This window comes from Carex rostrata, chromosome 19 (assembly GCF_964058835.1).
Source record: "Carex rostrata chromosome 19, lpCarRost1.2, whole genome shotgun sequence".
NCBI lineage: Eukaryota > Viridiplantae > Streptophyta > Magnoliopsida > Poales > Cyperaceae > Carex > Carex rostrata.
The window spans coordinates 8,309,364-8,326,444 of NC_135936.1; positions in this window are offsets into that span (position 1 = coordinate 8,309,364).

A 17,081-nucleotide genomic window follows, 5' to 3' on the forward strand; every position below is an offset into this window, starting at 1 on the left:
ATGTATGATACCTCTATCAGTTATCCACCAAGACTAACCAGAGAGCGGTTTATTTCTTTTGCCAGAAATACCGTAAATCATGGAATTATGCAAAAACACTATTCACCGAGAAAAGGATGAAATAATTATATTTACGACCCGCAGTTATTCAAATAGAAATACCGCAACTTTCGCAAATATATATTCTTTCCAAATCCCGTAAACTAATCATAACCGAGAAAGAGAGAAAATAGAAACTAGAATCGATCATACAGATCTGATACGATATAAGTGAATTAGTGATTTTTCTCTTTGACCTCACCCCTCTATTTATAGGTTTCAATATGTATAAAATTACCAAAATGCCCTCGACACCTTGCATGACACCTATTTGGCAAAATTACCAAAATGTCATTTATGGCGGTTCGGCCATTTGAGAAAATCAATTTGTATTTTGGCACTATGGCCAACATACATTAATTTGATACATATTTTTATTTTGGATTTTAATTTTCAATTAAGGTATCAATTTTGCTAATGCTTGTTAGCTTAAAAATTCAAAAACCATAATTAATATTTAAAATCTAAATCAAATATATATAATTGTTCTAAACAATTATATTTCTCACAGTTCGGATTCGGTACGGTTTTATACAATGTATCGAGTACGCTTATAAATTAACCGTTGTTTCTGCTTATCATCTTATATGACATTTATAATTTAATTATATCACGTATAATTAATTATAATCAATTTATAATTAATCAATAAGATTCTCCAATTAGCTCCTATACGGTGTGACCCAATAGGATCTGTGTTATGTTGGTAAATAGAATTAAAAACTGTTTTAACCTCTATAATCATAGGAGGCATCTGACATCTGCACTATGACCATCCAATTACACAGATGATGCTGTACTGTACAACACCACGATCCAGTAAACTATTTTACTCGTGTTAATTCTTTCGTCTCATAGCTATCATATCAGTTTCAAGGTAGGTGTGTGTCATCCTTGCAAACTTAATCTTTTCTTGATCTTGAACAGATTATCAAATATAATTACTCTTGTAATTATACCGCTAGCAGATAATCTTACTCTACCAAGGGGCCCAGTGATGCTATAACTCGTATAGAGATACGATGGACAATAGTACTTTTGATAAACTATCACTACCTCAGCTAAGCTATGTATACCGAAGAGCTATCGTTATAACTGCGTTTTACCGACAGCGTTAGATAACAATCACACATACACATCTCTTAGTAGGAAAGATGAATACCTCATACTTTAGAATTTAACACTGAATGAAAATATTAATGACACGAACACAATTCCATTTAATGTTTGATTCGGGGTCTATCTAATATCATGTTTCTAGAACATATATCTGTGTGATTAAAATGACATCTCTTGTCAGTGGTCTGTAAAACTAGTTAAACTTTTAATCCACACACTAACCTTGTAGCAGTAATTAGTATTCCTACTAATTACCTTGGTTAGAGACTTTTAAGAATATATATCATTTACATTATGAAATTTCACAATTCCAATTAATGACTCTAGTCAGAAAAAGGAATGATTCATAAATACAATAATACTCAAGGCAACAAAATGACAGTTTATTAATCACTCAATTCATGAACAAAGCTTTATGATAATTTATCGTATTATTGACTTCTAGATTATTACAAACTAACAGTATTATGGTTGTAAATGCCCTATTATATTATCATATAGATGCACTACTAGAGTGACCCAAACACCATCAATTGAAGTGTTATATTACGGTTGTAAATGTCCTATAATCTTGCCATCTAGAGACATTACTAGAGTGCTCCAAACACTTTCAACTGGGGTGTTGTATTAGGGTTGTAAATGCAATATTATCTTGCCATCTGGAGACGCTACTAGAGTACCCCAAACACCATCAATTGGAGTGTTGTATTAGGGTTGTAAATCACTTATTTTCTTGCAATATATTGACACAACAGGAGTGCTGCAAACACCTTCAATTGGTGTGTTGAATTTGAGTTGTAAATGCCCTATTATATTGCCATATGGAGACACTAATAGTGTGGTCCAAACAAATTCAATTGGAGTGTTGTATTAGGATTGTAAATGCCCTATTATTTTGCTATATGGACGCACTACTAGAGTGCTCCAAACACCTTCAATTGGAGTGTTGTATTAGGTCATTAAATGCCCTATTATCATGCCATTTAGAGACATTACTAGAGTTCCCTAAACACCTTTAATTGGAGTGTTGAATTAGGGTTGCAAATTCCCTATTATCTTGCTATATAGAAATACTACTAGATTGCTCCAAACACCTTCAATTAGAGTGTTGTATTAGGGTTGTAAATGCCATTTTTCCATTGCCATATAGAGACATTACTAGAGTGGTCCAAACACCTTCAATTGGAGTGTTGTATTAGGTCTTTAAATGCCCTATTATCATGCCATATAGAGACATTACTAGAGTGTTCCAAACACCTTCAATTGGAGTGTTGTATTAGGGTTGTAAATGCGTTATTATCTTGTCATATAGAGACACTACAAGGGTGCGCCAAACACTTTCAACTGGAGTGTTGTATTAGGGTTGTAAATGTGCTATTAAATTGCCATATAGAGATACTACAAGAGTGCTCCAAATTCTTTCAACTGAAGTGTTTTATTAGGTTTGTAAATGCCTATTATCTTGCCATCCGGAGACACCACTAGAGTGCTCCAAACACCTTCAATTGGAGTGTTGTATTATGATTGTAAATGTCCTATTATCTTGCCATATATCGATACTACAATAGTGCTCCAAACACCTTCAATTGGAGTGTTGTACTAGGGTTGGAAATGCCCTATTATCTTGCCTTATAGTGACACTACAGGAGTGCTGCAAACACTTTCAATTGGAATGTTTTATTAAGGTTGTAAATGTCCTATTATCTTGCCAACTAGAGATACTAATACTCGCTCCAAACACCTTCTATTGGAGTGTTGTATTAGGGTTGTAAATGCCGTATTATCTTGCCATCTGGAGACACTACTAGAGTGCTCCAAACGCCTTCAATTGGAGTGTTGTATTAGGGTTGTAAATGCCCTATTATCTTGCAATACACTACTTGTAGGGCACAGAAAGTTCCACGACGTCAGGTTAGCTAATGGTGCGGATTTATGTGTGAGTGAGTGGAAATGCTCCCGCGTGGGTTCAGTGCTCTGGTTCTCCAAAATGAGCATAAGCAGGTCACCGAACTCAGGGGAAGACATATGTTTGCACAAAAATGTACTACAAAGTTTCAGTACAGCAAGCTGTACTTTTTAAACCTCGAATATACTACCGATGAAGACTGCAATTGCACAATCCCATCGTATAGTAAATCAGGTATCGATCCAAGGGACGATTCAAATATCAACCGGACTTTACTTAAATTAATTAGGTACTAGAAGTTTGAAGAAGGTTGATTTGGTTTGTTTAATTTTCCTAAGTTCAATTGAAAATTTGATTGCAATAATTAAATGACAGTAATTGAAAATTTGGTTTTTATCAATTATAAAAAAAAATGTTTCCAGGGTTTCTTATTTCATCTTTCAGTCTCTCAGCACCAGCCATGCGACCCACTTCCTTTCAGAAGCGACCCGCGTCAGGTATGACGCAGCCCGCGTGGGCTTCGAGGATAATACAACACGCTCTCTGTTTCTTTGTTGTTTCTTTGTGTAAGGTTCTACTGACCGTACGTAATGTTCCTAAACCTCAACTCTCGTATGTTGGCTTAATAAACTTGGTTACGGAAATGCAATTTTGCCTTCTTAAGTTTCAAACTCTAAACTCTCATTCATTGGTATTCAACCTAAGTTATTTGTCAGGTTTACTAAAGGCATCCATTATCTTTCGATAATTGAAAAGTTTCACCTCTCGGTTACTATTTGGCTTTTAAAGACCTACCTCAAATACTTGTCTGGTTGAAAGAAACATCAAGATCAAATTACTAGAAAGATGTGTACAGCATCTAACAGTAGACAACAAGAATCATTCAATCAATTTCAATCAAGCAATAGAAATAATACTCAAACAAATAAACACAAATATCAACTTAGATCCAAGTAACATGCATATAAAAACAGAGTTTCGGACTACATCATAACCCTAGAAACTAAATAAACTACTCAGACATGATCAAAAAGCAAATAAAACAAGTGAGAGAATAAAAAATCATGATAAAACCTGAAGAAGACAAGTTCCAAGCTGAGCCTCATCTCCAAAGATTGCTTCCCAAAAGGAGAGATATCTCTTCTTCCTGCTGTCTCCCCCTTATTTATAGCTATTTTGTGACTTGGGGAGCAAGCAACCAAGGATGGAAGGTGAATCAATCGAGATCTCATGAGATATTGCAATAAATTCAGCTGATGCATTTCTACAATGATTTCTGTGATTTTCACAGTACAAATTCTGATTTATAACCTTCCTAGAATGTAGATCTCATTGTCCTCTTTCCAGCAAGCTTTTATTTGCCTAAAACGGAGTTCGTATGACCAAGATATGGTCAAAATAAGAAAAGATGTCAAAAGCTAGAATTTCCATATTTGCTTCGTCGGCTTTCTGCGCGACCCGCATCACAACTGACGCGACCCGCTTGGAGTCTGCGCGGCCCGCGTCCTGCCTCTGTTTATGCTGTGAGTCAAACTTCAAATGGGTATAACTCATTATCCGTAACTTTGTTTTCAGTGTTCTACCACTTTTCGGAAAGCTTGCGAAAAGATCTATAATTTGCTTCATTTCCTGTAATTTAAATAGACTTCAGCAGTAACTTGATTATTGTTATAATTCTAAACTAAATTAAATTAAATTAACCTAAATGCATGGAAATTGGTCCAGTTATTGATATTAAACCCTAGGCAAAAGTATACATATTTCATGGTTATCAACATCCACTTGGTATTTCTTTCTGCATTCCTTCTGGTTCACCCCTTGTGACAACCTACGTTCATGATCAGTTGTCGAAGGTTTTATTATTTTCGATTGTGAGGACGTTTAACTCCCGATGGATTCAAGCCCCTGCCGTTAATTACATCAGAAAGACCTTTCGAGTCAGACTGAATACCTCGTTCATTCCAGGATTTGTGCCTATGGGTTGTGAACTGAATAATGGGGCTAAAAGGGCTCATGTATGGTTATTTTGGTCATGTGGTTGGTTCTCATAGATTTTGGGTCATCTTTGGTCAGTTGCTATGAAAATATGGATTTTATATTTTTAAATATGAGAATATACATGAAAATATCATTTATGTGTTCTTAATTTGAAAGAAAACATTTAAATATCATTTTTATATTTTTATTTATAAAAATATGTCAAGAGAGGGGCATTTTGGTCATTTTAGATTATGGCTGGGACTTGGATATGTTCAATTATTATTTAGAATTGTAGAGAATTGAATTTGGGTTCATTTGGGACTAATTTGAGTTGATTTCGACTTAGTGTGACAAAGTTATAGCCAAAAAGGACTTGACAGCACTTATTTATAAAGATTTTATATTTTCAGGGACTTGTTTGTACTTTTCCAGGGACCTGAGGCTGTGATTTGGGCTTTTGACAAGGTCTGGAATGAATATTGGGCCTTTAAGGGCTTGTTTGAAAAGGTTTTATGCTGACGGGGGCCTTTGTGTAAATTTACAGGGGCTTCTCTGCAATAAACAGAGGGGTTTATATGCAAAAGGGGATCTTATGGTCACATATGGACTTTAAGATTGGTGCAGAGCTTTAGGATTTGGGCTTTTGGGCCTTTGAGATGTGCACAAGCCATTGGATTGAGATCATTGGGCTTTTAGGCCTTTAATGAGTGCACTGAATAACAATTAATGTGCAGGGCTTTGGATGCCATTCATTTGGGCTTTGAGATTGGTGCCATCATTTTAATTCTTTTGAATTACTGACAGAGGGGTCCCAACTTGTCAGAGGGCCGTTGGTTTGGTTTGAATTTAGGTCATTTGATCAAAAGAGATGCTTTGAGATCCGTGCTCCCTGCTTTAATAACTGTGTTAAGGGTTATTCGAGATAGGGTTCATCTCTGATAGGTTGGATGCGGTGGATTCCGGCCATGGCGGCTCCGGCCAAGGGCATGGCTGTGATCGCCTTGATGTCAGGAGTTGATTGGTACCATTGTCGGCGGCTGAGGACCACCGGAGACGGCGGAACAGGCATGAACAGTGTCTATCGGTACCGATCAAGACTTAGATTGATTTCTATTGATTTCTTTGGGATTTCTTCCAATTGTTTGGTCATTTGAAGTTGTATGGAGTCACATAGGACATTAGGAGCATCAATTTAATCTTTGGAGGGGATTTGAGCATGATTTGGACTTTTGGTATCGGTTTCTATACTAGTTTGGTACCGATGAGTGGTACAAAAGGTTTAAAGCAAATTCAAGTGTCCAGAGAAGTCATTTAGATCATTTGAAAGGATTTATAACATTGCGGGGACTCCAATTTTGCTTGAATTGGACTTTGGATCAAAATAATACAAAGAACATACATTTTTCAATATCTTTAAATTAATTTCTCTTGAATTTTATGCAATATGTATGATTTTTATTTTACATAATCAAAGAGGATCGTGTCAAGAATTTTTGTTCCAAATTTCAGATTTTTATGAGCACTATTGCTCAATCAAAAGGGTTGAATTGGTCATTTGTTTCAAAATCTGCCCCTTTCGGTGACTAAATAACCGGAAAAGCCCCTTTTTCCGGTTATTTAGTCACCGGATTCATAAATTGAGACCGGTGACTAAATAACCGGGTTTTTTGTATTGAAATATTAGAAATGTTGAATATATTTCTTTGAAAATAGATGAAATACAATATAATTTGATTTATTAGAAAGAATGTGACAAATAACCCGGATCAACATTTTTCAGGCCGAATTTTTCGCAATTGTAAGAAAAATTAATATATATTTTTAAGTGTTATTGGAAAAAAAATAAAAAAAATGCTTGGATTCTGAGTTATTGATCCCGGTTCAAAAGTCACTTCTTGGTAAATACAAAAAATATTGTCATCCTTCTAGTATATTTAATTTCTAAAAAGTTGTATCTATTTTTGTAAAAAAAAACTTTAAGTTATTTAATGATTGTTATTCAAAAAATTTCTCAAAATAGATCCCAATATTTTTTGTATTAGCTAGAAATGACTTTTGAACCGTGATCAATAACTCACATTCAAAGCATATTTTTTTTTCAATAACACAAAAAAATATATTAATTTTTCTTACAGCCGTGAAAAATCTGGTCTGAAAAATATTAATCCGAGTTATTTCTTGCAGCCTTTCTAATAAATCAAATTATATTGAATTACATCTATTTTCAAAGAAATATATTCAACATTTCTAACATTTCAATACAAAAAAAAAATTATGTTTTGTAATAAAAAAAAACAAAACCGGTTATTTAGTCACCGGTCTCAATTTTTGAATCCGGTAACTAAATAACCGGAAAGAGGGGATTTGTCCAGTTATTTAGTCACCAAAAGAGGCAGATTTCAAAATCCCATAAAAACGTGGGTATATTGAATAATTTTATAAAAAATTGGGGTATTAATAAATATTTTTCCAAAAGACAGATCAATAACGCGTTGCTTATTCCAGAGTTTCTACTTAGTGTTTGCTAAATGCCCCCGGGGGCTCAACCCGGACCGGTCCGCTCGTGCCCGTGCCACGGGTATGCACGGGTACACGGGCACGGGTATTAAACGGGCCGGACCCGGTTTTTTGAAAAAAAAGCCTGTGAGAACCCGGACCCCCATACCCTTGAACCCATACCCGTGAGCCCGTGCCCGTGAACCCGTGCGCCCATGCCCATGCCCGTGCCCGTGAGCCCGTGACAGAATTTTTTTTTTTTTTACTTTTGGTTTAAAATTTGATTTTAAACCTTCCCCCCATTTCTCCCCATCCCCTACCCGTTTTTTTTTTCAGTTTATTTTAAATTCAAATATTTTTTCTGACAATTTTTTTATTTCTAAAAAACTAAAAAAAATGGCACAACAGGAGGCTAATAGAAAGCTATATTTCAAACAACAAATCCTATGACCATAACGGCATAACCATTCCTATATTTCAAACAAGCATGGAATTAATTTTGTCTAGAATGTGAGATTTTTATACGATCAGGTACCTTAATTAGGAGATACTGCATTTATAAGTGTTCAAAACAGCCGTCAATTTCGTTGAAACCGAATAAAATAGATAAACCAAATTGTTCTCAGTATTTAAAATTTCAATCGAATTAACTGAATTACAATGACCAACATAATAAGAACCAAACCGTTTAAACCAAATTAAATTTTAGTTTGTTTGATTAAATCAAATAAGAGAGATCAAATTTAAGAAAAAATAAAACTCAATACATACACTGATTATTAGTAATTTTATAGAAATAAATATAAAAAATAAAATATACACATTATTCAATTCCATATAAAATATGTAGATGTTTTAAAATATCCAAATCAAAATAGAAGGAAGCGATAATTGAATCAAATAAAATATAAACTATGCTTGAACCATTTAATTCGGTCAGTTCCGTTTAATCGGTTTGAAACATAAACCGAACCAATTCATTTAAACTGAAATAATTTGTAAATTCAACCGAAATGATACATTTAAATCGAAAAGCCGATCTATTTAAACTGAAATACTTCAATTTGAATGAACACCAAACAAATCGAGTCTTTGAACAACCCGAACTCCGTTATCGCAAACTGCCTCAACCCGTCATATTAGAACTCTGCCTATGTTATTTTACATAGCCGGTTCCAAGCCCGGAATAAAAGAGGAGGGTAATTTTTATTTTTTAATCTATTGTTTTAAAATAAGAGCTTAATTATTTTTAAAGTAATTGATTTAAGAAATTTTTGATTTATATTTTATTATAACAAAAATTATTGAGTTCAAATATACAACCATGTCAAATGAATTTTAATTGGTATGAATTTGGATTTATAATTTATTGGTTTTCAAATTAAAAAAAAAAACAGAAAAAAAAAAAAAAAAAACAGAAAAAAAAACAGAAAAATAAAAACATTAAAAAAACATTAAAAAAAACATAAAAAAAAAATCGGATCCGGACCCGGACCGGACCGGACCGCCCGGCCCCCCGTACCCGGACCGTCCTGCCCCCGAACCCGTGACGGGCACGGGTATTAAACGGGCAGGGCATGATTTTTGAAAAAAAAACTCGTCATGCCCGGCTCGTTGTACCCGTGTGCCCGTGACGTCCGTTACCGTGGCTACCTGTGCCCGTGCCCGGGTTTTGTCCGGACCGCCCGGCCCGTTTACCAAACACTATTTCTACTCAGAAATCCAAACACATGTAACCAAAATTGATTAATGAAATGAGAGCTAAACTCTTATTGTTTCTAAAAAAATAACACGTTGCTTACAAAATAACTTGTTGTAAGCAGCATGTTATTTATTTATTTATTTATTTATGTTTAAATAACGTGTTGCTTACAACACATCAATTTAAAGAAAAGAAAAAAAGACAAAAGAATTCTCGAAAACAAAAGCTCAAATAACATGTGTATTTCATATCGAATTTGCTCGGCTGGCCTATGAGGTCCGCGCGTATGGAACTTATTGGTTCATATATGAGGTCGTGAGCCAGGTCTAGATCAAAATTTATCGGCTTGATGTGATCCATTTAATTTTGTTGGTTGAAATTACTAAAGATTCAGAAGCTTAAATAAGTACTTCCAAAGTACATTCTACTTTCATATGCATTTATTTGTTATTTAAAAGATATTATTAAATTAAAAGTATAGATTTGTTTTATTTCTTAAATAACACCTGTATCAAAGTTGGTCTGATTTGAAAAATATTTTTCCAGTCAAAAGTATAAATTAACTCAAATTTGTACATTTTTTATCTAAAATAATTGAGCAGAATCCTTACATTTTTTATCTAAAATTATTGAGCAGAATATTTACATTTTTTATCTAAAATTATTGAGCACAATATTTACATTTTTTTGTGAAAATTTAAACAATATATTTTAAAATATCAAATAAATGTATTATGTTACTCCAATATTTTATATATGATCCCGTACCCGTATCCGATATTCATTGTATCGTCACTTAATGTAAAATATGTACCTTATTTTTTTTCTGCAGATATCAAGCTCAATAGTATTAAAAAATTATTATAGAATACTAAGATTTACTAGTGTTGGATTTTTTAAAGACATAACTTTTCGCAAATATTTGTGTTTCTAAAGACCTAATTTTAGAGTCAGATTTCAAAGATTAAAATAATTAATTTGTTTCAAATTTAGTAAAAAAAATAATATTTTAACAAATTTTTATCTAAATGTAATTCGGCTCAATATATATTGACCAAAATTTAAAATTGTGTACGATAGCCTGACTCAAAATACACTATATAAATCCAAACCAAATGTTCTTACTTCCAGACCCGGCATTTAAAGGAATTTTTTTGTTCGTAGAAATTATAAAATTCGGATGTACAAAAATAGAAAGAGTATCTTGTTTATATCAAATATAGTAAGATCGGACTCATTGAGTCCGATCCATAGTTTTTTTTTCCTTTCTTTTTTATTTGAATTGTGGTAGTGGGGAAAGAAAAAATTTATGGATCAAACTCAATGATTCCGATCCATAAGAGGGTTGATTTTCTGCGGCACAAAATCCTCTGTAACTATTGATTTTCTACGAATACATAGGATTTTGTGCCACATAAAATCAACATCTTGATGGATCCGACTTAGTTAGTCCAATTCATAAAAGAAAAAAAAAATTTAAAACGGACAGAAAATTTGCAAAATAAAAAAATTATGAATCGGATTCAATAAGTAATTACTGGAGTTTACTGGACAGAAAATTAAGTGAAGATTACTGGACAGAAAATTTGATAAAAATGAGGTATTATTTCTATTTCTATACATTCAAATTTTATAATTTCCATTAATAAAAAAATCTTCGCATGTAAACTAATTACTGGAGTTGTTGTCAGAATTACACCATTCAAGTTGCACTATGCAGCTGACATGAGTAACATGCGAAGACATAATCTTCACTTAATGCGTTGTTTTTGCTTTTAATTTTGCTGGGCAATGAACATGCACATTTGTAAATGCAACACTAGTGGGAGTTCGCATTCTATTCAACGCTACACAGCTTAGCCCAAAAGGGACAATTTATGATATGATATTTCGAGATCAGAAAAATAGTAGCCAGTCTAAATTGGTTGGTACAAAACAACAAATTTGAATACTGAGGGCCTGAGTGGCAAATTTCAACCAGTTCAGAGAATAACAGTTGATTCCAAGCTGTCTAATCAAAAATTGGACCACCTTGAACATAGCATAGTTAGATCTATACTTAGGTTCAATCAGACCATAATGGCATACTATCAAGTACTGAACTTAATTCTAAAATTTATCAAATTGATTTTAAATGACAAATTTAAACCATTAAAATTCTTTTATCTTATGAATGATGCGTCTACATATTAAAATTTTAAAGTTTCAAATTAATTTAGTATAAAGTCAAGTGGTCAAAATTAGAAGGTTTATAACTTAATTTTAATGTATTTATTTTTTGAATGCCTTTTGACCAGCTTGACTATGTATAAAATTAATTTATAATTTTAAAATTTTCGCATGTAGATGCATGACTTGTAAGATAGAAAAATTTCAACTGTTTAGATTCATCGTTTGAAGTCAATTCAATAAATTTTAGAGTTGAATTCACAAACGGGCTCGGTGAACTTAAGAACACCCTAGTTCTACTCCTAGAACTAATATTTATACTGATAACAAGCTCATTAGGTTTGAAAAAGTTTGGGTTGATTCAAGCATGTTTGAGCGAAATGTTGGAATCTTTATGAAATGGGTTTCCGCTTTCAGGGACGAATTTGGATATATATTAGTTAAAAGAATAAGATGCCATTTTTCAGAAAAGAACTTGGGGATTGGAATTGCAACTGCAAATCAGAACAAAGAAAAAAAAAAAAAATACTTTAGAAGGTTAGAAGATTTAAAATTGATGCAGGAGGAATTCGATAGAATTTGTGTTTTGAAGGTGGAAAATTTTGGTTGGAATTTGGAAGGGCCGCCAATAATTTATATCAAACTTCATGCGGAGCTAAAATACCACTAACTCTGTGTTCTAGAAGAGGGTACATATATAGGAAGGGGAGGTGAGGGGAGAATTCGTATCCTCTCAAGTTATCTGACTGAGTAGAATTGAATCGGACGGTCCAAAAATATAATTTTTAACTTGACACGTATCTCAAAGCACAAATAATGCTGCCCCCTACTGCCTTCCCGATCAACCACCGGCTGAAATTAAATATGGGCCGTCCATTTCAATTGTGTTGAGTCAGGTACCTAAGAGGATACGGATCCGGAGAGAGGAGAGGTGATCAAACATAATAAGTCCATATTTACTTGTTCTAAAACACTAAATTTTGAGTGATGAGAAGACGAGAGTAGAGAGAGGAGCTGAGCTCTATATACAAATTATTCAAATTTTATAACTCTAAAATTATAATGTGGATGATCTAACTCTATACGTTGTCCCTCTTCCCTTCACCACTCATGAATTTTTTGAAGCACAGTCTAAAGATCAAAGTATTTTTTTTTTTGTTTGGTTATAAAGTAAACTTTTAACTGAAAATAACCTCCTTAAAATGGGTGGTTAGAGGATCCTAAGTGCAATTTTAAAAAAAATGAACTATTTCTTTGTATTTGTATTATGTTCTTTCGTACAATGTCTATTGTCCTGGATTTCTGGATCTATAATAATATCTTATTTCAACATGATCAAGGTTTTAAATAGTGATTATCACGTCAAGCGAAAAGACTAAAAAAAAAGCTATTGCGAATAGCGTAGCAGTAGCGAAAGTTATCCTACATAGCATTTTTATTTAGAAAATTATATTTTATATTTATACTAATTATCAATATTATCTAAAGTCTCATAGAGCAATAAGTAACACAAAATTTATTAAGAAATTAAAATATTCATATTGAACAAGTATAAAGTCCAAATTATTATTCAAAATATCACTAATAACATCATAAACTATCTATATTTTTTCCATTCAAATAACCTAAGCATCATGGAATAAATTATTTATCATTTTTTTCTATTTAAAAGAAAAATCAATTTGAATCTTGAAAAAAATGATCTTTAAAATAAATTTTCAGTTTGGACCTTTATATAAAAGCCTATGTGGCATAGTGTGTGCTATAGCGCATAGCGTCTAGCGCAAATAGCGGACCGCTATTACTGTTATAGCAGTCGTAGCTGAAATAATGCACTTTTATTCTATAGCATAGCGTTTAAGGTCCGAAAATGCTATAACGCCGATATTGTGTAACTATAGTATGTTATTTAGAACACTGATCATGATATTGTAGAACAACTTGGAAATATTGACAACTTAATACCATTACAAGATTAAAAAATAATGGTAGAATAACAGCCAAAGGAGTTCTGTTGTGGATATTATGTCTAAAAAGAAATAGGTTAATTTATAGAATAATTATATGAAACCCTCCATTATCCTCCCATTTCTTAAGCAGATTTTAACTTCCATAAACTAACTTAACTAACTAGTTTAATTAAATTTATTCAAAACACTCGTCTTCCAAGTTTAATTAAATTCATAGGTATAAATACTTGGAAGATAATAAATTAATACTTGCATGTCTAACTTGATATGACTATATGGTGGGGTCACTCAAATAACATGGGAAAAAGAATCATACACGTTTTTAGAGATGAGTTTTTTTTTTTCAATGTCGTCCGCATTTCTCATGATTTATGAAGAATTTTGCGAATCTAAAACCATGAACGTATTATATGCAATTTTATCTTTCAAATTAGATCCATGATAACATACTTTCGGTCTCATCGTCACACAAGTATTTATACCTATACTTGTAAGTATTTATCCCCAATCGTGGATCCCGCATCTCTGCATCAACCTTCCCCAATTGTTCCTGCGTCAACCTTTCTCTAACAAAAATAGTTAACCACATAGGTATAAATATTTCGGTGCATAGGTATAAATACTTGTAATATTTGATATTAATACATTTAAATGTTAGCAGTGTCATATGTGAAAAATACTAGGTATAAATACTTAAATGACGAGGTATAAATACTTGTATGACGACGAGCTCGAAAATATGTCATCACAGATCTCATTTGAAAGATAAAATTGCGTAAAAGACGTTCGTGATTTTAGATTTGCAAAATTTTTTATAGATCGTAAAAAATGTGAACGAGATTGAACAAATAAAATTGAAGAATGAGAGTGGAGAGATAATTATCAGGACCCTAATTTATAAAGGAGAAATGGTAACTCCGTAATGGAAATTTTTATAATAAGTTTTACATCCTTTTGTTGTCAATCTTTACAAAAAGTTTCATTTATAAAATTACAGCTTATTTATTGTAAATGTAGTATGGATCAGAAATGTTATTTACTGTAATATGGTTAAAGGTCCTTCGAATTACAAGAAGAATGTTAGTACGGAAGAAAATTGTTGTTTTTTGGAAGAACTTTTTACCCCTAAATACATCAAAATTAACATAATTTCTTCTCTAAAATTGATAATGTCATATTTACCTTTTTAGACTTCATAAACTCACAAATTTACTTATTTATTTTCTTTTCAAATAAACCACACTTTAAGTATATAAAAATACCAATTTACCCTTCATTAAAAAAAATGTAGTATGTTTTAGAAAATTGTTAATTTTCTAATTGGTCGGTGTTTTAGAGCAATGTATTGCCTATACAATCATATAACCAAATTGTTGTTCTGTATGCGTGAGAAGTAGATAAATGACCCGTTTGTTCTCATAAACTGGTCAATTAAAAGACTGACATTTTATTCCGAAACATGCAACATATTTAAATTTTTTTAATATAAAGGGTTAAAAAGAGTACTTTATATATTTAAAATGAATTTTAATAGAAAGAGTAATAAAATAGATAAATTTGTGTGTTTTTTAAATTTTAGAAGGGTAAATATAATATTATGAATTTTAGAGGAAGAAATTAATTTCAAAGTTTTGGATGGGTATATGAAGTTTTCCCTTATTTTTAAGAGAAAATATGTACGTCTAACAGCGGACAGCGGTTGTGATAACTTTTGTACCTGCAAACTTTATATTCTGATCATATCTGCTCAAGCTGTCAAGCATGTGTGATGTGTGTTTCAAACTTTCAATAAACATAGATTTACCTGTATGTAATTTGGATTCTGTGATATTTAAAAATTAAAATTGAGATGGTAGGTTAACATCCTCGCGAATACCGAGGTGTGGTACGTACTTAACTTTGTTTTAATAAATTGGCGGTCTTGGTGGTCAATGACCGCTTTTTGAAGAGCTATTATTCAAATTAGGCGAAAATTGTGGAGCAAATTATATGGTTAGGCCAACATGAAATATCCCGTCAAAAATAATAATACATATTTCACAAAATTCACCGAAAATTTTATTTGCAGCACAAAAAAAAAAAGATAAATCAAAATAATCTAGATTCGAGGGATTTTCATATTTATCTGGAAATAAGAGAAAATTATATATAAATTTCACAGAATTTATGATTCGAATCAATTAAATCCATCACACACCACATATGTTGCTTGACTTGGCCATATAGGATCTGAATAATGCAAACAGTGGAGTCGGATCTATTATTTGGAGCCCATTTTTTTTTACAATTTATTCTGCGCATCAAAAATCCCATGACAATAAAATTATAATATCCTTTATAACTTTTTATTAATTTATATAAGTGGAGGGATCAGATGACACTATTTTTTGGTGACACAGATGACATCGTGTATTTTCAAAGTTCAAACAGTCGATCTAAACGGTTAAATATAATTGATATATTAAAATGTGCATGATCAAATTTTACATATTTTTTGTATTTTTTTTACTATATATTAAGATGGATACAAAAATTCAATGGTCTGAAAATAATAATTTTGTAAAATACTTAATAAATAGTAAAAAAAATTCAAAGAAATATAAAATTTAATTTGCAAGTATATTTTAATATATTTATCATATTTAATGGTTTAAATCTAACTATTTAGACTTTGAAAACTTAAAAATTACACGATGTCATCCGATATCACTAAAAAGGAGTGTGATCCGATTCTTCTCTTTGTAGAAATAAAAAAATTATGATTTATGAGAGTTTATATGAATACGAAATCCGTACAAGGAAAGGAGACCATTCCAATTTCCGACTGCTAATGTTTGTTGGTGCATGGGGACCCTTCGACATCTTTAGTAACACGCATCATGATTGTCGCTTTCCTCAAAAAAAAATAAAAATTCATGATGATCGCCTTTTTCTTGCACTCATGCATGCATGCTTCACCTTCAGCACCTCTTTTTCCAACATTTTTTATTGAGGTTTTAATTTGACCTTTTCATAACACTGTACGTGCCATCTTTGCATGCATCTCTGAGTCTGAGTCTGACCCACTCTTTTAGTACAGAAACCATCCAACAGACCGAGGGATTATGAATATGCAAGTAAAGTAACACAGCTTTTTTAGAAAAATAAAAAATAAAAAGAATCGGCAACGATGGATCCGACAGCGCATCAGAAAGATCTCCTCTGGTAGTCTGTATATCTTATTATTGGAGTTCCAATCCTGTTTACCTTCTCTTCCCTTTTCACCTTTTTTTCCCATTTTCTTGCTTAGTTTTATGTTTGATCTTTGTTGTCCCTTCCTTACCACGCTGGCTGTTTAAAAATAGCACTTATTAAGATTGGATTCATTACACTCATTGTAGGATACAATCAATGATGCACCATGTCTATTGTAATGGCTTCTCTGCGTCCAAGATAATGGTACCCTTGTGTTCCAGAAACGACCAGGGAAGCGACAAGCTGCTAGGTCTTCTCTCATGGCCCACTTTTCAGCCAAGAATCAGCATAAATTCCGGGAACACCAATAAATTTTCATCTGGCACCTCAATTCTTTTATTTTTATTTTTCAAATAAGTAAACTACTCCTGTGACATCTAGTACCAACTCATAACACATTCTTCCC